Source organism: Anomalospiza imberbis, chromosome 2 (assembly GCF_031753505.1).
Source record: "Anomalospiza imberbis isolate Cuckoo-Finch-1a 21T00152 chromosome 2, ASM3175350v1, whole genome shotgun sequence".
NCBI classification, from domain to species: Eukaryota; Metazoa; Chordata; class Aves; order Passeriformes; family Viduidae; genus Anomalospiza; species Anomalospiza imberbis.
The window spans coordinates 54,647,420-54,668,031 of NC_089682.1; the positions used below are offsets into that span (position 1 = coordinate 54,647,420).

General features: G+C 43.9%; 1 protein-coding gene and 1 long non-coding RNA gene across 2 annotated transcripts in view; both read right to left on the reverse strand.

Annotated features, from left to right (window-relative positions):
• LSAMP (limbic system associated membrane protein) overlaps positions 1-20,612 on the reverse strand; it is a 981,452-nt gene that overhangs the window by 854,941 nt on the left and 105,899 nt on the right. The gene's annotated exons all lie outside the window — the stretch shown is intronic.
• Positions 4,784-20,568, reverse strand: LOC137468903 (uncharacterized). Its single transcript, XR_010996244.1, has 3 exons — positions 20,346-20,568; positions 5,707-5,741; positions 4,784-5,496 (listed from the first exon to the last, which is right to left on the reverse strand). It is a non-coding gene; the product is annotated as an uncharacterized lncRNA (long non-coding RNA).

Sequence of the window (20,612 nt, forward strand, 5' to 3'; positions counted from 1 at the left end):
TCTTCAAATACCCTCCCAAGCCTCTACATCTATCTCTGCACATGCCTCCTGTCCTTTCCAACTTCTTAGGTATTGCTGGATCTTATCAAATAGACACCTTTCTAGGGGTGCTGTGTATATCAATAACATTATTAACTTCTCACTGCATATATACCAAATTGACTTATTTTTAACAAACCTATTAGAAGATAAGTCTCGGGGCAGTGCTAGAAGCTGCAACAAATCAAGTTTGGCTAGTTTTGGACAATGTGAGATACCTTAAACCAGCAGTCCCTTATTTGATTAACATCCACTTTTCAAGGAAAAAAGCATTTACTTCCTATTTCTGCCATCTCATATAATACATAAGATAAAAAAAGGAGAGGAAGGGCTGGAGATCCATGTCTAGGTACCTATTATTCCATGAACATGAAAAAGTCTCACATTTCCAGCCCTTCTCTCAGTATTTTCCAGACATCAAACTAGAGTGCTGATTGGAACAAAAGCGAATCTACTTGCTCAGGGAAGAAGAAATTTCTTACTCTTTTTTATATAGATGGTGTGATGCCAGTGAGCAAAGAAGTGCCAACCCACCCTCAACTGTCACAGGAACTGGCTTTTTTTCCTGACAACACTTTGAGAACCCAAAGTTTTTGAAGACCTGAAAACAGGGTCTTTGTGCCTTATCTTGCTTACTGATTGTGATCTCTTTCCTAGCAGTGATAAGAGCAAGGATCAAGTCAGTTCCTTTGCACCTATTTACACAAATTTTCAGGCACTGCAACCACTTGATGTAAATTTTTCAACTACTCCCTTCCCTCTATTAGGCACCATACCCACTGTGAAGGATTTTGTTGAGCTTAGGTAAAAACTCAAGATGTGATCATCAGAAGACAAAATCACCCCTCATGAAATTGGAGATCACAATGCTTTCAAACTTTCTACACCCACACAACAGGTCACTGCAGCAACTTCACAGTGACTCTAAGTTGTGCCTAGATGCCTGGAACTGCTGCAATACAGGCAGGCAAGTGGACATGTGCAAATGCCAACAATCTCAAACTTAGGTTTAAAAATAAATTTTTAATTCCACCTTTTTTGTAGTTGTTTACTTGATTTTAAACACTTTGATCTCCTTTACCTATTGCTACTAAAATTTATAAAAATATATTGCAATTACCACTGTCCTCAAACTGCAGGGCTGAGCTGATTTGTACCCTGCTGCCGGAACTGTTACCCTCCTAACCCTACAGAGTTCCCATCCATCTCTCTGAGCCCTCCACTGCTGCTTCTCCTGGCCCTATGCATCTCAGCTCTGCTCCTTTCACACCTGTGAGAGCCGGCACCCTGCCATCAGCAAGACTCCAATTCAGGGGAGGGCCATCCACTTCTCCAAAACCTGGAGCCGACATAAGCCAGAGAGAAGACAAAAGCAAACAGGCCAGAGAGGCTGAGCTCTCTCTTTGTTGAGAACTTAAAGCTGCTTGTTCTTCTTCCGAACTGAAAAAACATCTCCAACATTGCCAAAATACTTTGGGTGGATTCCATGGAGGAGTCTGTGGCTACTACCTGTGAAATTTCACCATCTCCAGGGAAGGCCAAACCATTCTGGAGCTGCTTGCAAGGACTCTGAAGCAGCTATGGGCACAGACCTTTCCTCAAGGACCACAAAGCTCCTCAGATAGGTCCTCTACCTAAGCCTGGGGCTGCTGCTTGGGAGTCTACCTGTCTCCAGAGAAAGCCCCAGAGGCTCCAAGTGATGACTTAGAGAAGTCCTGGAGAGCAACAGGGCATGAACCTGCCTTCAACACAAAGAAAAAGTTGTTTAACTAACTAACTATGAAAATTGTGTTGCTGTTACCTGAAACTTTAGTTATCTATAAACAAAATCAAAACACTCTGACAGATGTAAGAAAAAGCCCTGAAGAAAAAAAAACAGAGTATGAGCCCGAACAATATCCTGCACTGCCTCCCCATACGGCAAGCAAAGGCAAGGGCAGCCAAGTGGAGAGCTCTTTCCTCAGGGTATAACAAGCAGGAGCTGCTGGAGCTACAGTAAGGCAGAAGTATTTTTGGCAGAGATTAAATCAAGAATACTTAGGAACAGTCTGGCTAGCCAGAGAGAAATCAGCCATAATGGCTAGTTCAGCCTGCCATACATTCCACCCCAAGGACAATCAAACCAAAATGATGACTGCCATCTCACTACCTAAGTCTGAGCAAACATGCCTTGGGGTCCAAACCACATAGCATATCCCCTCAGAGCACTGCTACAGGCACAGGGGCACACTGGGAAGAAGGGGGTGTCAAGTCTGCCAGACAGCATTACTGAGGATGCCCTGTTGTTACAAGGTCAGCCTCAAAGCTCACCCTTGCTGCTCCAAGCCACAGTGGGCCTTTGGCTGAGAGAGAGGGGATCGAGGACCAAATTTCAGAGCCTGTTGGAGAAGACTGGGTGGCCTAAACCCTTGTGATACCCTGTGTCACAGACTGACAGGGGCTGCCTACAGAGGATCTGGCCAGCCCAAAAGGGTTTCTGGGCATCAAACATAGCTGTGTGGGCAACACAGCACCAGGGAAAGCAGGAGGGCAGGAGCCATTGGAGAGCTAAGGCTACTGAAATGCTAGCAGGCAAAGCCAGCACTGCAGGACAGCAAGCCAAAGGGAAATGCAGATAGAGCCCAGCCACTGGTTGTGCCATGAGAGCATTGGTGCCACGAGCAATAGAGCATGGCGAGACCTCCAGGAACAGTAGCTAGCACCAAACCTAAGAGTCCACAACTGGCAAAAGCTGGAGAGCTGGGCAGAAACCCAGGAAGCAGAGAGCAACCATGCTCTTGGGTGAGCTGGGTGATGAAGGGGAAAAAACAACTACTTCATGCAACCTCCACTTTCCAGACCTTTTACACTCAACCATCCTCTATCCAGCCCCAGGAGCTGGCACTCAAGCAGAAGAATCTCCCCAGGTAGAAGACAGAGGACAGTGGGAAAGCAGCAAGAGCACACTGTTTGTGCTGAGCACTGGTACAGATCTGCTGGGACACTGAGAGGTTTGATAAAGGAAATGGAGAATACACAGTGGGACCACAAAGCCATTGTGCCCAACCCCATGTGAAGACATATCAAAACTGCAGACCCTGCTGCAGATGTTAATACAAGACATTAAGGCAAGGAACAGTCACTGAAAGAGGAAGAGGAAGGAAAATAATCTTTAGGCTGGAACAAAGCTGCTGGCACTCTGGAGTAGAAGCAAAACCACAACTCCCTTTTCTGCAGCAATCATCAGGACTGTATATTGTATTTGTGCATTGCTATTTTTTCTCTATCCACATTTTCCAGTTACCAAGAAACTCAGTTTGGGAAGCTGTTGCACAAATCTGTGTTTCTTCTTACCCTGTTTCTGCCATGGATCAGCTCAGAAATGAGTTTTACCCCTGTGACCTCCAAGAAGCTTTCACACTAAAAGAGTACTGCTGAGCACCTGTCACTACAGGAAAACCAGCATTGAACCACTGATGAAGAGCTTGACTGTGCCTTGTTCAGATAATACCTTAACTGGCTTCAGTGAAAGCACTGAGGGAGTGTAGTGAGCAGCCTCCATCCCTAGTGTAGAAATACAACTGCCACTCTTATGAAGCTACAGCTAAATGGCAATTGAGCTGTTCCCTTCCACTGCACTGTCAAATGTAATTTACTCCCTGGCATTGTGTGATCAAGCAAAGGACGGGCAATAACATACACAGCAGCTTATCCCAGAGAATGGCAACTTCACCTCTTCAGCTTTTAACTGAGTCTGACTGCAACTTGATACATGTATCCATCCCCAGCACTCGTGGCACAGAGGCAAAGAAAGCAACAAAGGTCTTTGGTTGAAACTGGGAAAATTAGCATGTCAGTAAAGGTAAAATCCCAAGACTTTGCTCTGGAAGAGTAAAAGCTGTTTAGAGCATTGTGTAAATTCATGGCAAGAAGAACTACAGGTGAATTTTATACATTCCCATTATTGCTTGTACATCTTTGCAATATTTTTTATTGACATGTTTGAATGGAGCACAAGCTGTAGTTCAGTTCAACTGCCTGTGAAAATGGGAGATTTGTCAAGAAACAAACCTTACAGATCTTAGCAGCTCTTCTCTTACCTTTTATTAGTTGGGAAATACTAGAAAAGGTCAGAAGCACCAGGGAAAAGGTATCCACCAAAATGCCCAGGGTGTCTTGGCTAGCAATCCCTGAGGTGCAGAGAGGCAAAGCTCAGCAGGTTAATGAGAAGCATCTTAACTTTGCATTGACACTCATGCACAGACTAAAAATATGCATGCACATCAATTTCAGAATCCCTATGAGGCACAATAAAGTTAACCTTGCATGGCCAGAGAGACAGACTACAAACCTGTCTCACTGAAGGCACTTGGCATGGCTTTAGCCAAGGTACCCTGTAAGAACTTGGCCATGACTTCCCTTGACACGCAGAAATGCCCTTGCTCCTCCTTTCCACCAAGCCCTGTTCCATGAGGTGAAGAGCCTCTTTTAACTCCTCTGAATTTTAAAGACCCCTGAAGACATGCAGCACATTTAAAATTCATTAAATGCAAAAGACATTCCTTTCAGGAGCTACCATGTCAGAACTGAATGCCCCAAATTTTGACAAGGCTTGGACTCAGCTCCAAGTCTGGTTTACTACCAGATGCAGAAACAACATCAAGTCTTTCCACACCAAAACTTTTGCATTTGAATCCTTGTGCTGAGCTCTAAATAGCCAATGCTTCCAAATGTATCATGCTCCGTGATTCTGCTTCAGGCACACTTCACCTCCCATAACCTTATTTACACTAAAAACTCTTGGTATGCGGCTACTTCTGTTCCAAAAAAGCATGGCTACCACACAGCACATGTACTTTAGTCCCCTCTCTGTAGGCACCACCCTCTCACCCTGTCCCAGCAGCAGCTCTGACAGTACTGCTCATTCCTGAGTGAGAATTATTCCAGTCATACATCCTCTCTGCATGTGGCACTCGTTACTGGACAAACCAGACCTGGCCCTGTGGTCCCCTCCCTCCCCATCCTGCAATGTCACTTTTCATTAAGCTTCATAAGCCATTTGAGTGACAACTCTCTCTGCATTCATTGCTGCACCAGCCCAGGGAGTATGAATGGCCTCTGGTTAACATCACATCACTGCTGTGGCTTTGTTTTTGTGCATGTTGATCAGAAATTACCTGGCTTAGAGAAAGTAATTTAGTGATAAATGATTGCTCTTTCAGAGGTAGCTAGTTGCAGCCATAGCTGCCAGGTATTAATCTATTTGTCAATCCTTTCAGATCTTCTGCACTGATGAGCAGCTCCCAACTCTGGAAAGTGAAGCCCCCTCTTCAGAGGGCAGGGAAAAGGGCAAAGAACTTATTCCACACCTTTTCAGCTACATTTGTAAGGTGCTCTCCAAGCAAGGAGGACCAACTGGGAGGGATTAGTGAGGGCCAGGGTTCCAGCTTTGACCTTCAAAGGGGCTTTGGAACAGACCTCAAAAGCCGGAAGACCACAGATTAAAGTTTCAAAAGTACCTGGGAATGTCTGGATGAAACACTGAGTGGGAACATGTGAGCTCATACAAAAAATTCAAAATTCTTCTACTATTACCAGCTTTTACAGAATGTTCAATAGGAGCATTTCCACAATGAAATTTTTGGACACAGAGGAGCTAAAAGTTAAGTGAGTAGCTGGACTACTCACCTAGGACATGCAGCTCTCAAGATCCAGTTCCTTTTCTGCAACAGGAATTCAAAGTTCAGGCCTCCTACCTTTTCTGAGCAGCTGTACTGCTCTTTGGTACAATAATTCTTTATATAGGAGCTTTACACCCCTTTTATACTCACCAGTGATTTTCCCTAGGAGAGAGGAACCCAGAAAAACAACAACAGCTTTCCAACACCAAGACAAAGAATGCAACCTCCAGTTTCTCTGGGATTTGGCATAAAATCAGTCAGTCACCCAAGCCTGCTTGTTTGCAGAATGCTCACAGTTTAAATAAGGATTGGCACATGTAGCTCACAGGTCACACTGCACCTCTCCAGGTAAGAGAAGAGCTCCCAGAAACCATGGGGATGAATCTGAACTCCAGGTGCAAATACTTCTGAAATTCTATGGCACATCATTTGATATGTGGATCTAACATTCACATTTGTGGTTCCCAAATGTGGAGATGTCACAACATTCACCAAAATTTGAAACTTACAGGCTACTTTCATCATACCAGTCAGAATTCAAACTCTGGAAAAAGTTAATCAGTCTTGTGTTGGATTTAGTATATTGCTATAGGACACTAAAAACCCCCATGACTTTAAATAATTGTCCAATGAAGAAGTTTGAAGAGCAGACAGATTTCCAAGCCATTATCAGAGTCCAGATAATGAACCACACTCACACAGTGGTCTTCACACAAGCTCCTCTTGAAAAAAAATTGCAATAGTTTGATGGTGTTTCCTGATTTACTGTGTGTAAGGGTTCCTGGAGAAAACTGCTTCCTTTTTGTGACAGGAAACTTCTTATTCTCATTTTGAGGAAAATGTCTGCATTTTCCCTTTCTCTCCACTCCCTGCTGGGCTGCAGTCTTATTTTCTTGAACCACTCAAGTTTGGAGACTCCAGCGGTGAGCCAGTGACAGATCATGAACTGCCTTTCCTGACCATGCAAGTAACAGGGCAGCATGCACTTGTTGTCTTGAAAGCAGATACACAAGGCAGGTGGAACTCCTCCACCAAACTTCTTTCCAGCCTACCCTGCTTCCTTTTATCCTCCCCATGCTCCTCTTTTCTTCCTCTCCCACAAGCCAGGGAGAGTCAGTATTTGGAAATAATTACCTCTAACTTGGCCCCTAACTCCCCTCTTCCTTCCCCTTAGCTGGGATAGAATTAATTTTCTTCATAGCAACATGTGTTGGGCTGTGTTTTGGATTTGTACTGGAAACAGTGTTGGTTACAGAAATGTTTTAGTTACTCTCAAGCAAAGCCAACAGAGGGCCAAGGTCTTTCCTGCTTTTCACAACACCCCATCAGTGAGAAAGCTGGGGGTGCACAAGAAGCTGGGAGTGGACACAGCTGAGGCAGCTAATGCCATCTGTCCAAAGGGATATCCCACACCACAGGATGTCATGCCCTGCATAGAAAGTAGGGGGGAATTGGTTGGGGGTTGCTGCTCAGGGACCGGCTGGGCATCGGTGGGTTAGTGGTGAGAAACTGTTTTCATTTGCATCAGTTAACTATCTTGGGTTTTATTTATCTTGTAGTAAACTTCTTTTATGTCAACCCACAAGTTTTCTCACTCTTACTCTTCCAATACTTTTGTTTCCCCCATCCTGCTGGAGGAGAATAATGAAGCAGCTGTGTCACTCTCAGTTGCCAGCTGGGGTTAAACCATAACACTTGCAACCATGTCTCAGGCAGAGCCTTAACGGCTGTTGGATAAAATGGCCTGGGGAGGAGCAGGGCTACCCTTCCAGTTGCAGCTGGGATGGCTTCTCCCTCCACTCAAATGAGGGATAATGATGAGGAGGGATCACCTACATTGCCTCTGGACCTCGGCCGTGACAACACGCCATGGGCACGTGCATCCTGCCCGGGGCTGGCCGGGACTCCCGCAGGTGTGAGGGCACTGGCGGAAGCTCAGGCGGGTTCCCACGCCTCAGGAGTGCCGCTGAGAGCTGTTCCCCCTACCTTTGAGCCGGCAGGTTTACAAGCCTCTAATTCCCAGTTACAAGCACTGCTCCCTGTGCCAAGGAAGCAGCGGCGCGTGCTGTCATTCACGCGGCTGGAAGGCCGCTCCTGCCAGCGTTTGTGGCTATCGGACCAGCTGCTCGGGGCTGGGAGCAGATGGCCGGATGGCACACCTGACAGGGAGCAGACCTTCCAAGGACAAAGGGGGAGGAAGAGTTTGTGTGCAGCATGGCCAGCCACAACTCCCAGCCATGCAAAGATGAAGCAAATGTACCCACCTCTTCCTCTCTGCCACCCCCAAAGCTGTAAGAAGAGATTTTCACACTAGGATAAACCTGGACAAATGTCATTGATACCTCTACATTTGTACACTTTTCCTGCCTCAGACAAACTGCCCTTTGTTTGATCTAATTACCAAGCACGTTGAGCTAATTATCAAGCAAAATCCCAGTTCAGCCTTTCCCATGAGATATAAGAGCAGTTTTCAGGTCTTAGCTACTTTAAGCCCACTCCACCCCCCCAGAAACAATAGCGTTGGAAAAGGCGAGAGCTCCAGTCAAGGGTGAGCATATTTCTTCCCCAGACTCAGTCCATTCTGAAAAGAGGTGAGGACAGAGCACAGGCTACAGAAGTTAATCCCAGTTCCAGCTCCTCATCTTCCCATCTCTTCCAGATGAAGTTAACGAAATGAACGAATATGAAACATCACAGAATGCAAGAGATATAAAACAGTGATTATGTCACATACAATCCATCCTGAAGAACTGATATGTGAGTACACATACATTTAAATATTTGAAAAGCATATTTTACAATGAATATCAAAATGACTTGCAATACAAGTCAGAGAAAAATGCCCTTACTTCTCCCTATCTCCCTTTTCTCATTACAGAGATAAATCCCGGGTGCATCTCAGTTTTAGAGGGAGAGTGAAGAATATATATATAAAAACATATATATGTGTGTATGTATAAAATATACAACAGTAATAATCTCAATAATTTTAAGAGAAGCTTGCTGAATAATACAGGAAGTCTGGGAGAAGAGAAACTCTGGGTAATAGCCAGTCTCCTCCCTCCCATTGGCAAAATGAGAGGGAAAAGATACCAGGGAGGCTTGTATTGTGTACCAGAAAGTGAAAGGAAGGCAGGAAGAAAGAAGCTGACAGGATGGCGACACACATGTGCCAATAGTTTGTGGTCCAGAAACCATGGATAGTCAGCACTGTCAACACCAAGGATGCAAGCAATTCCTATCCCAAGATTTTAAAACACGTCAATTATAGATCTCTTTCCATTGCATTCTTGGATTATAATGAAAACTGAAATGAATCCTGACTTCAGAAGCTCAGTCTTGTTTGTTTTTCATTTTGTTTTGTTTCTTTTCTGCCAACTCCCCCCAGCTACTGTGGAATTCAATCAAGAATCTTGGCAGCACTGCTACCACTGCAACCATGCTGCTTCCACACATCACAGGGGATGATCTGACTTGGGGGGAGTAATTCACACTCACACACACAGAGATGGAGAGATGTTGCTATTTTAATTAGAGGGCTACACCTCTATTCCCAACTCTGGCCACACCTGCAAACATATGCAACATCACAACTACATCTCAATGTACTTGTCTCATTCTTCTCTGTGATTCCCAAGAAATTCACCGGTGATTTACGTGGACAGATTTTGTACCTGAACCTCTCAATTTTGAAGTGCTTTTCCCTATGTAAATACATATAGATCTGTAGGTTTTAATCTGAATGCCTTCACTGTCAACGTGTGCCCTACTGTATGTGCACCTCTGCATCAGCCCCCTGGTACCATACAAGGGCTTGCAAGGCTGCAACGCCTTTCACTGGAGCAACGCAGTGTCCTGCCTACACAAGGCTGAAGAATACTGTCACTACTCCAACATTCAGTACCCTGAATCACACCAACATCGTTAATGAGGGTTCTAGGAAACAGAAAGGATTCCCAAACAATAAGAAAAGTTCATTTTCCCTCTTTGTCATTAACGAGCCTCAAGGGTGGTTGCAAGCCATATTTTCAAGCCTTGCTCTGTCACCAAAACCACAAAAGGTTGAGAAGAATTTACTTTCAGAAGCAGAGGCATCTGGTAAAGCACAAATTATCATTGAGACACATGACAAAAAATTCCAGAATTGGTAGTGCTGCAATTGCCTTCTGTATAGAAACCAGGATAAAAAGACAGTCCTGTGAAGTGGCTTCTCAAAGTGTCACAATAAATAAGGGGGACAGTGAGAAATGCAGCATAAGTCTCCTGACCCACAAATGTGCTTTTCCAACCAGACCATGCTGTCATCATAACATGCACCCTCAGGACCCTCTGCAGCCAAATGAATAGTTCTTTGTTGCATTTCTAACCATGCATGCAGTGGATGCCAGAATTCCATAACTCTGCTTGCCATGCACAGAGCACACAGTCACCTCCTCCTGCGGATGCACCTCTACGTTTACACAGCTGTACACACCTTTCCATGTATGTATCCAGCAGCAAAGCACAGTGCCTGGGAAGTTATAAGCACAAGCCAAAGCTCCCACATGTGCAGGATGCCAGAGCCCAGCATATGTGCCCTGGATAACTGACCAGAACCCTGTGCTATGTCTCTTACTGTTTGAGCTTTGTAAAAAGTGACAGACACATGCACTTCTCCTCAGCTCTGCCTTGCAAGTATAGCAGTGCTTGCACGGACCCAGGTGTTGAACAAATGATCAGCCAGCTGTAATGTAACTTGAAATGCAAGTTTGTGTATTGGCTTTGGGAACAAGACTGAGAGATGCACTTGAAAGGAACACAGTCACTCTGAGTACAGGATCTGCATAAATCACTGTCCAGTATATTCACTCCTATTGACAGATTAATTCCTTTCTCAGGTTTTGCTTAAAAGTGTACCACTGAATACTAATAACAGTTCCCAGAGCTGCAGTATTGTCACTCAAATCAGGGTGAAAGATGCCAGAGGGAATGATCTACGGCCTTCTTGACAGGGGAAGCTCCCAGCTGCTCCAGCTCCCTAGACTGGCAGCTGGCAGCACTGCGTGGAAGGAGCCACCTCCTCACCCTTGCAGGTGGATGGGATTACCCAAGTCTCTAATATTGGCAGGAGGTTGCTCTGTAAGGAAGAGTGAAGAGACTTTCTTTTAGACCTGGAGGAAAACCTCTCAACGTCTGTTAGAGTAAAATTGGAAATAGCAAAGCAAATCTTCACCTCCCCATAAAACTAGCTGCATATGCAACACAGAAAGGCTGCTGGCCTGAGAGGTTAGGCAGGTAGCAGAGCAGGGAATCTCTGTAACGATTCCCAGCCCCAGATCATTTCATATGTGCATTTCATTCTCTGCACCTGAAAAAAAAATGAATGCAAGGATATTTTCCCTTAATCAAGTATCCCAGCCAAGGTGTCAGGAAGAGAGAAATCACTTGTCACTCCAGTGCTTCCCAGCATGCACTCACTGCACCAAGGAACGGAGGGCAAAGGGATTACAGAATTAAGTGATACTGGTCCAGCAGCAAGAAAGTGGCCAAGATTTACCTGTCACTCGGAAGAAAACTCCATTTCATTTTGTGATTTACTAAGAGTGAAAGTGAAAGTGGTGGGGCCTGGCTAAGTCCTGGGATCTATAAGCAGGCAATGTCAAACCATCAGCCCATGACAGCCTGGACGAGGCAACTTAACCTTTCTCTGGGCAAGGCAAGAGCAGCAGCAGGGTAATCCCTTAGTTCAGGCTTAGGACAGGCTCCTAGACTCCTGTCAGACTTCATCACTGCCTGCAAGTCAATGGAAGGACCAGCCTCAAACATTCCCAGAGGACCAGAAGGAGTGTTTTCTGGGAATTGGGATAATGGCATTAGCCCTATAGGGCTGGAAAGGTGGCTTCCCATCTTCATTGTGTTTGAATAAAGACAGCAAGTCTGAAGGGAAATGGCTATTTAAGCTGTGAGTAGCCCACTGGATTTTTTGCTGATGATAGCACCAGGACCAGCCTGGCAAGATTCGTCACAGGAGAGGATGAAGTGCAAGAGCAGAGAAAAAGGCCCAGCTAGTAAACTTCCTCTACTCTTTCTCTCCCTTTCAAGCTAGCTGCTTGCACCAGGCTGTCTCCAGCAGCAGAACTGTCAGGACTGTGGGAGTTATACTGCTGCATCTGCCCCTGCTTATGACCAATGACCCTTAAGGTAAAATCTGTTTCGTCCCATATACTTTCTTCAGTGAAAACTCTCTTTTTTTCTCCACCAAGAAAAGTTTTGACCTCTATCACTCCTAGCTCTCTACTCCACTTACTCATACAGAGATATGATCAAAAGCCCTTGGGACAAAGACCTCAAAAATAACATCTCACTCTTATATTTTTAAGTGCACACCTCCATCATATTTCACCTCATCAGACTTCCCTTCTCCTCTTAAGATCCCACCTGTCTCTGTCCATGACTGCTTCTCTTCCTTCTCCAAACTGTCCTTCCCAGTTGTACACTGGCTGGATGGTCTAATCAGAATAAATACCTATTACACCTTCTTTGCAAATTATCGCAGCCTCTTTGTTACAGTTTCACCCTCATTTCTCCCCACACTTTTGATCATGGTGCTTCCACTACACAAGATCTGAGAACTCAGAAGGACAAGTGATGAGCTCCTGCTAAAAGACAAATCAGCTATTTCACAGGTACTGAGGGGAACACTTGGATGAAAATTGTAAGTTTGCAGCTGGCTGGTTGTTTTTCTCTAGTTGGCTAAACCAAACTCCAGAGCTGGACAGCTCTCAATTTGGAGAAAAACCCAGTTCACTTGACTCTATTTCAGGTTGTAAAAAGCATAACTAGAACACTTTAAAAGCCAGGTGTACCTGAAGGCAGATTAATCCCTAAGTGCCATGAATCAATGCAGTGTGGTTTCATACTGCAATGATAACCATTCTCAGGCTCTTTATCTGTCAGCCAGCTTTGTTCCTATTGATTGCATCCCATCATAAACTTGACAGCACCTTAGTGCCAGCCAGGGCCTCTCCCCTACCCTGTTTCAGTGCCAAGGGCACGCTGCCTTCCAGCTTGTTGCAATGGTCCCAGCCCTGCACTGCTCCGAGTCCACAAGTTTCTGCTTGCTGTCCTTATTACAGTAATTTTGATGCTCTGCTATGTCGCCATCTTTTCGCATTCCTCCCTTCCACGTTAGATGTTGTGCTTTCTTCTATTTAGACTAAGTCCTTGAAATCCACCAATGAACAATTACCTTTGTTCTCTTTCTGCTTCTTCAGTTTCTTTCCTCGGCCTTTTCTCCTTCTCTTCCTGACTCCATTCACCTGTATCTCTGCCTGTACTCCCACCATGCATTTTAATCCCTGATACTTCTCTCTCATGCCTTCCCCTGCTTTCAACCTCTTCTACCAGTCTTTTGCTTTTCCACTTCTATAATCTACTCTGAATTGTCTCGTCTCTGCCATTTCTAAATAAAATAGAGGCTGTCCATGAACACTTGAAATGTATCTCCCTGGATTTTTTTAAAATCTCCCAAAACAAGCCTCAAGGCTCAGTCAAAGCCTATTTGCCTAAGAGTAGCTACACAAAAAGACTTGTGCCAGTTACAGGTATAGTTAGTTTTACACACGCACACAGACACACACACACACTTGTCTTTTCTGCTTTCTCTTCAAACACTGGCAATAAAATACTATTCAGATTCTCTTCCTTGTCCTTCTGTGTGGGCCACTGCTAGGCAGAGCTGAAGGGTAAACACAGATTAACTGGTTTAAAGCACTTCTGATTTGGCCAGCACAAGGCTTCTCAATGTACATTCACAGCTGTGATACACCAAACAACACATAATTTATCTTATTTATATTGCAGGTAAACTCTCGAGACTGCTCATTTTAGATACAAATTTGTGACATTGCTTTTGCAGAAGTGAGGCCAAAACAGTCCTGGTGGGGGCTGACAGTACAGCCAATCACTTGGGTGCAAGATGTTCAATCAAGCATGCTTGGATTTGACATTTTTGCTTCAAAATTCACCTGCAAACAGCTGGAAAACCAAGGGCCTAAGCCTGGCTCCACAAAGGAAAAAACATGGCCAAATGTGGTATGTATCTTGATAAATGGGAGGACCAGGGGATTATAAAGCACAGAACTTAGCTTTGGTTCCCAGAACAGACGGGAACAAATAACCAGACTACTTTCAAGCACCTGCAAGATAACAAGGAGATGAGTAACAGGCAACATGCACTTGTCAAGGAAAATCATGTCAAACCAATCTAATTTTCTTCAGTAGAAGGGTAATGGGTCTTGTGGACAGCAGAAAAACAGTTTAGTCATATATCCTGACCTTAGTGGGCTTTCTGGCACCTTTTCTCCAAACATCCTTAAAGGCAAGCTCAGAAAATATGGTCTAGATGAATGCACCATGAAATGGCTATACAACTTGCTGGAAAAGAGTACTCAGAAAGTAGTTCCCAATGGCTCACTGTCAACATGCAGGGATACTCCAGAGGGTTTCTGCATGGATATGTTCACAGTCTGGTGATATTCAATATTTTTATTAACGACCAGGATAAAATGTGTTTATTAAATTTGCAGATGGCAGCAAGCTGAGCCAGGAGCACATGTGCAAGATAGGTATGGAATTGAAAAATTATTTCATTTACAACATGAACTGGTAAAAAGTGGAATAAATACTATATGGGCATGAGCAAGGTATTATGCTTTGGCAGGAATAACAGTCTCCATTGACAGAGGACGAACAATCAGGCCATTAGCATACTAGCAGAAAAGAGGCTTACAGGATAAAAGCCAACAGTAGACCATAAGCTCAGCATGAAACACCACTGCCTTGCTAGAAAGGAAAAAGAGAATACAATATACTTGTACAAGGATGGAATCTGCAAAACACAGAAACTATCTTTATACAACAATAGTGGGAGTGAGCCAGACTACTGTGTTCACCTTGGGAGAATAAAGCCCCAAGGAAAGTGTGGCCCTGTGGGAGAGGCATCAGAGGAAGGCAATGATAATAACCAGAAGCTGAGAAAACATAATTTCTACGGGAGCTTGAGTGTATCTGGAGCTGTTTACTCTACAGATGATAAAGAAAAAGATGAGACATTAGACAGTTTTCAAAAACTTGAAAGGTTTCAGAAAGAAATGCAACAGATTGTTCAGCATACCCATGACAAATACAACAAGAAAAATGGAGGCTAAATTGCAGAAAAGGAGATTAAGGTCAGAAGTCCCCTCTGAGCTCTAACAGTAAAAGCATTAAGCACTGGAAAAAAATTGTTTTGTGTTGCAGAGATCCCGCCAATAGAAGATGTTTTAGAGTCAGCTAGATCAACAGGTCAGGAAACAGCCAAGTAAAGCTGATCTCGTCTTTCAGCAGTGGGATGAATGAGATCCTCTCACCAGGTTACTTCTACCCATCTCATTGTAGTTTCTCTCTCACACAAAACATTAGTCCATGTACAATACTCTCCTCACCATCCTTGCTTGCAGACATGCAAGTTCTGAGAAGTAAGCTGGGCTGCTGGTCTGGCACACCACAGAGTGCTGCCACCACTTTGTGTGGTGACAGTGACGAGCCTGCAGTGCTTCTTCCAAACTGGACACTGGTGATGGCTTAAAACTTTTCTTTCCACCTGATTAAGTAGATCAGCTTATGACACAGCCCATAAGGGATTTACTTTTTGGCATCACCGGGGATGACCCCAGCAATGTAAGAAGCTAAGGCAGCAGATCCCAAAATAGGGGTCTTGACTCCAACAAAAAAAGTCTTAAATCTTGCAGGAAAGATCACTGCCCTAGAAAATGGAGCATCAAGAAGAAAAGTTTCCAAAACTCCTGAGCTAAGGGGTTTTTCTCCAAGAATCCAACAACTTTCCCTCTCAACTGAAAGCTGTTTTGCGACACAAATCCCATATTGAAGGTAGTGGCCTTTGTAACTCTATATTCCTCTGCAGTATAAGGAGCAGCAGGACAAACACAAGCTCCCATAGCAGTGACCTGGGTTATCAGGCAAGTCTGTGATTAGACCTGCTCAGAAAATGGAATTTTGTCCATGGGGAGATCACACTGTCCAACACTTTTCAAGCAAATGCACTCTGTCTGTACATTCCTATCCTCTTTGCCTGTAAGTGGTTACAACAGGCACTACTGACCGGGGACCAGTTACGGGGGCCAGTCCTACCCCCAATACTCATATTTTCCCTGTGTATATCCCAGGCTTAGCTGTATAGGATCTAGGCAGTCTGGACTTGAAAGGTAAATCACAGGACAACAGCAGAATGCCAGAGCATTTTTCATGACCTTTCTAATGAAGATATTCAGATCTCAAAATGTTACAAGCTGAAAGGACAGTCAGGCCTTCTCTAACAGCTCTGCGGTGGGAATATGAATGACTCTGAACCACCAGATAAAAGGTATAAATGCCAAGGGGAGAGAAAAATGGCTTGGGTCAGTCCAAATGCATTTCATTAAGGAAGAAATAACTGCAAAAAAAAAAAAAAAACAAAAAAATGAAGGGTTGGGGTGAAGGACTACTTAGCTCAGAGTGTGACAGCCCATATAATTCTCACCAACAAAATGCATGATGCCTTATCTCACATGCCTTTGCATGTGTGAAACATGGAAAACAAGATTAGATGCCTGCAATCATGCCTGCTTGTACAGATGCACACATGCACGCCTCCTAGTAAACAGAGCTACTGATTTGTGAGACCACTTCCCTTTCTGTGTTTTTCTGAACCTCTGCTGATTTCCTCTTGTGGAGTTTCCAGATGGTGTCCTTATTGAAATGGAGGCTCAATGTTCCCCTGGACCCTCACATAGTTAAGCACTTAGCCACTGCCACAATGGGAAACACCTTTTACAATTCAATTTGATCTTTTTTGAGGATTACTAGAAGCACCCACTCTCACTGTAGCAAAATTTTAGGCTGCAATAAAAGATTTTACCATAAGAGGTTTTAACTGTCGTAGGCATCAAAATGGCTTTGCAATGGCTATGAGTAGATTTAACTCAGAAGTCTGACAGTCCCATGTGCTCAACAGCACACTGAATGAATCAGTAATGATAGTATACATATCTCTCCAGGGCACCCCAGTGTGAAGATGCACAGAGCTTGCAGCCCCATTCCTAGAAACAACAAGGCATCTCACTCCCTTGGCTGCATTTGGGCAGGGAAACAGCTTTTCTTTCAGATCACACTAAGCATCAGTGAGCAAAGGCACTGGGGATCGTTACACTTCACTTCTGGATGTCCATGACAAGTCTGCCCCTATTCATTCAACTCATGTTGCATTAACTGTATGCAGGGGGATTTTTATGCCATTTGCAAAACTGTGGCAGTAGAGATAAGCAGCAAGGTGTGGCAGGAAGCATTATCAGTTGAAGAGATACACAACCCACAGCTGATACCAGACCAGGGCACAAACTAGCTATCATATGCCTGTGTTGCAAAAGGCAACATCTCTCCCCACAGCACAGTATTTGTAAGCTGGGGTGCTGGAATGGGTCCAGAAAGGAAAGGATAGATTTTCCAGCACACTACCCTGCTTCACATGATGCCTGGGGCATGGGAAAGGAACCCCCCCTTGCTCTATGCAAGATTAAAGGCCTGTGTTGGAAAAGGGTTACTCCAAGCTTGGTATCTGGAACAGGTGCAAGTATTTGGCTGGCTTTCTCAGCAAGTGCAGCATTCACAACAGGAAACAGATTTTTTTCAATAGAGCTGATATCTCATTTGGGCAACAAACCTAGCATCCAGGTTTCCAAAACAGAGCTCCTCATGCTGGGAGCAAGCAATGGGTGAAAATCAGAAGCTATAATGAAAGTCACTGGAAGTCTTGCAGGACAGCACTACATGTGCTCAGCAGCTGTTAAACACCCTTGTGTGGATCCTTCAAAATTCCTCTTGCCCTTTTTTGGGACTAATTCTTGAGCATTAGTCACTTAGACAGCTGACTTCACCTATTCAAGCCTCCTGATATGGAGATAAGTATTTCTACATTTTAGAAACTAAAATGCAATTAAAATATTTTCTAGATAGACTCAAGGAGTATAGTAAGAAGTTTTAGAGATTTTGTAAGTAGAAACTTAAACCACAAATTTATTGTTTCAAAAAGATTTCAAAGAAACTTTTCACTTACAAACAGAACATAATTTTCTTCTGCATATGGACCTACGGCCAATCCCTCTTTCCTTCCCAAACGTCCTCCTAAAATTGCTAACATAAGGAAATCTGAAGCACTCCAGCTGCTAGATTAATCATCTACATGCTATACACAAGCCACACAACTCAATTTCACCTCTGAGATTGAGAAAAAGACTGTTTCCTAAGTAATTCTCCTGTTATGGCTTACAGAAACCACAACAAACAGAGAACATGTACACAGCCATAATAAGGTAAGAAATACCTAGGAATGTGCCTGTGCAATTAACTTCCTTCTTGATGAGGATATGCTCAGTGAAAGAAATCTGCAACAAGCACAGAGCTGATGCATTTCAGAAGACAACATGAATGTTAATAACTAAAAATAATTTCACAAGCTTATAAAACTAAAATAGCCAGCTCCTGTAAAAATGCCAGCAGAAGAAGATAGGTGTGAGCCCAGGAAAGTCAGTTATAAAAAAAAAGGAGGTTCCAAACTCTGTTTTTATGATTCTATGTAAAAGGAGAATTCAGAGAAACAGTACCACTTCTGCCATGGATGATTATTTCTGCAAGATGATGTCTGGTTTGAGTACAAAGTGACAAAAAAATTTCTACAAGTGACAGCTAAAACTACTGACAAATGCAAAGTATGGTTGCATTGTTTTAATAACTGTGTTTCCAATTTTATAATAAGGAATACAAAACTTACTTGACTAGAACAAACCACTTTACTTTCGAAGGAAACCAGTTTACCTTTCAAAGCTGCCTCTGTTAGAGCTGACAAGTGCTTAAAACCACAAACACCTTAAAGCAGTGAACTTAAACCAGCTGTGCAGGTGAACACACGATGCCTGTAACACATGACAGGAGCACAACCTCAGACATGCATCCTAGTAGATTGCAACAGTCAGTCTGACAGCTGATACTGCCTTCAGAATGACTGTACCTGCAACCAGCACTACGAGAGCTCTCCTGACAATATGCAGATTTCTCTTGAACAACTCCCAAGTGCAGGAAAAAAGTCCTGCTTTTCATGCCTTCCTAATTATTCCCAGTCATTATCAACATCTCATCTTTCATGTTGTCTTCCACCAAAAAAATCCCAGGATCTTTGGCAAAAACTGTTACATCAGTGAGAGGGTTTCCCCTAAATTTAAAGAGACCTTGATAAAACCATTTGTTAATGATTCCAGAAACTTGTAGGGACTGCAAAAATTCTGTGACAGACATATGGAAGACAGAAAGACTCAAAATGAGTGCATGTTAAACATTTCCAAACCCTTCCAAGTTTTGGAATGCTAAAATATGTTGGAACATTAAAACATTTCCAAAATGTTTCAACATTTTAATGCATACAGAAGCTTTAATCAGAATATTATAATCCAGGACCCAGAAGTGAATACTGCATGCCCCAGTAGGGCACTGCCAGCTTCCCTTTCCACATGAGAAAATCTTCACAATTATTAGCTTCTAGTATGTGCTGGTACATCAGAAACAAATTTATCTCAGAACTAAATCTTCCTAGGAATCTTTCTGGGGAAAATACACATTAAAAAAGAGTGTGTATTAATTTGGCAGGGAAATCTGCCCCTGTTCTGCACATGTATGACTATTTGTGGCAGATCATGAGTTTGCAATTGGTATTTTTGATCCTGTCTGCCAGGAAGAAAATAGACTCCTGAGAGCTCTTCCAACCTTTCATTTTTGCTATTCTAATATTGGATTGATTCCCAAGCAAATGAATTACTGGATGCAATGCAGGTTAGACACACCAGGGTACATAATGAATGGGAAGTTTATTATTATTTTTATATATATAATGTGTGCATGCAGCTTTGCAATTAGCTCATGGGTTTAGCTTCCAGACATGTGTGAGCAATAGGAAAGAGAACAAGCAATGCCTGCGTCTGTGCTCATAAATCCTTCCCACATAAAATTTGTCTCCTCTTGCTCTGTCCTTGACCAAGTTTCTCCAGCCCATAATCCCAGAAAGGCCCAGTTGAATGAATCCTACCCTGCTGTGGAAGAACAAGTCTTATTGCTGTGATTTGCGACAAGTGCTGAGGGGAAAAGAGAAAGCCAAAAGCACACAAGTCCTCCCCTGGTATGCACCTGTAACACACATCTCTAATACACTTCAGTGAAAACCCACCTCCAAAAAGCTCCTCAAGTGGACATCCTACAGCATGGTTAAGCAGGCCTGCCAAGTGTGCTGGCACTCTGGCTCAGCTCAAAGTCTGCTTTCAAGGCACAATCCAAAGCATCCAACCCCCAAAAAAGTGGTTCCACAGGAGCTGAATGGGGTCAGGGAAACCATACACAGCACTTCTAAAACAGCAGCAGCTGCTGCTCAGCCTGAGCAATTCCCCTTTATTTTCCCACTGGGAAACCTACTCTAAAGACAACATTCACAATGGGTCTAAGTAGAGGACTGGGAGCTGGTACTCCTCATCCCCGTCAGCCTAGTGCTTCCACACAGCACAAGAGCCCTCTCAAAATCCTGGCCTGTACCTTGTTCCTCCAGCAGACGCCGAAAGGCAGGTTGCCTCTGCAGGTCCCTGGGAGGGCAGGCTGGGAAGCACCTCCAGGCACAAAGGATGCTACCAGGGAAAGCAGATTTGCCAATGGGCTCAGCCAGCTCTGCCTCCCACAACCATCCCATTCTGAGCACCAACAGAACAGGCTGCGCAGCACTGGCACAGCCCATGGGGGCTTGGCATACCTGTCTTGGCATTCTGCTCCCAGCCACTGACTGCTCTGATGTCACAATGGAGTCGA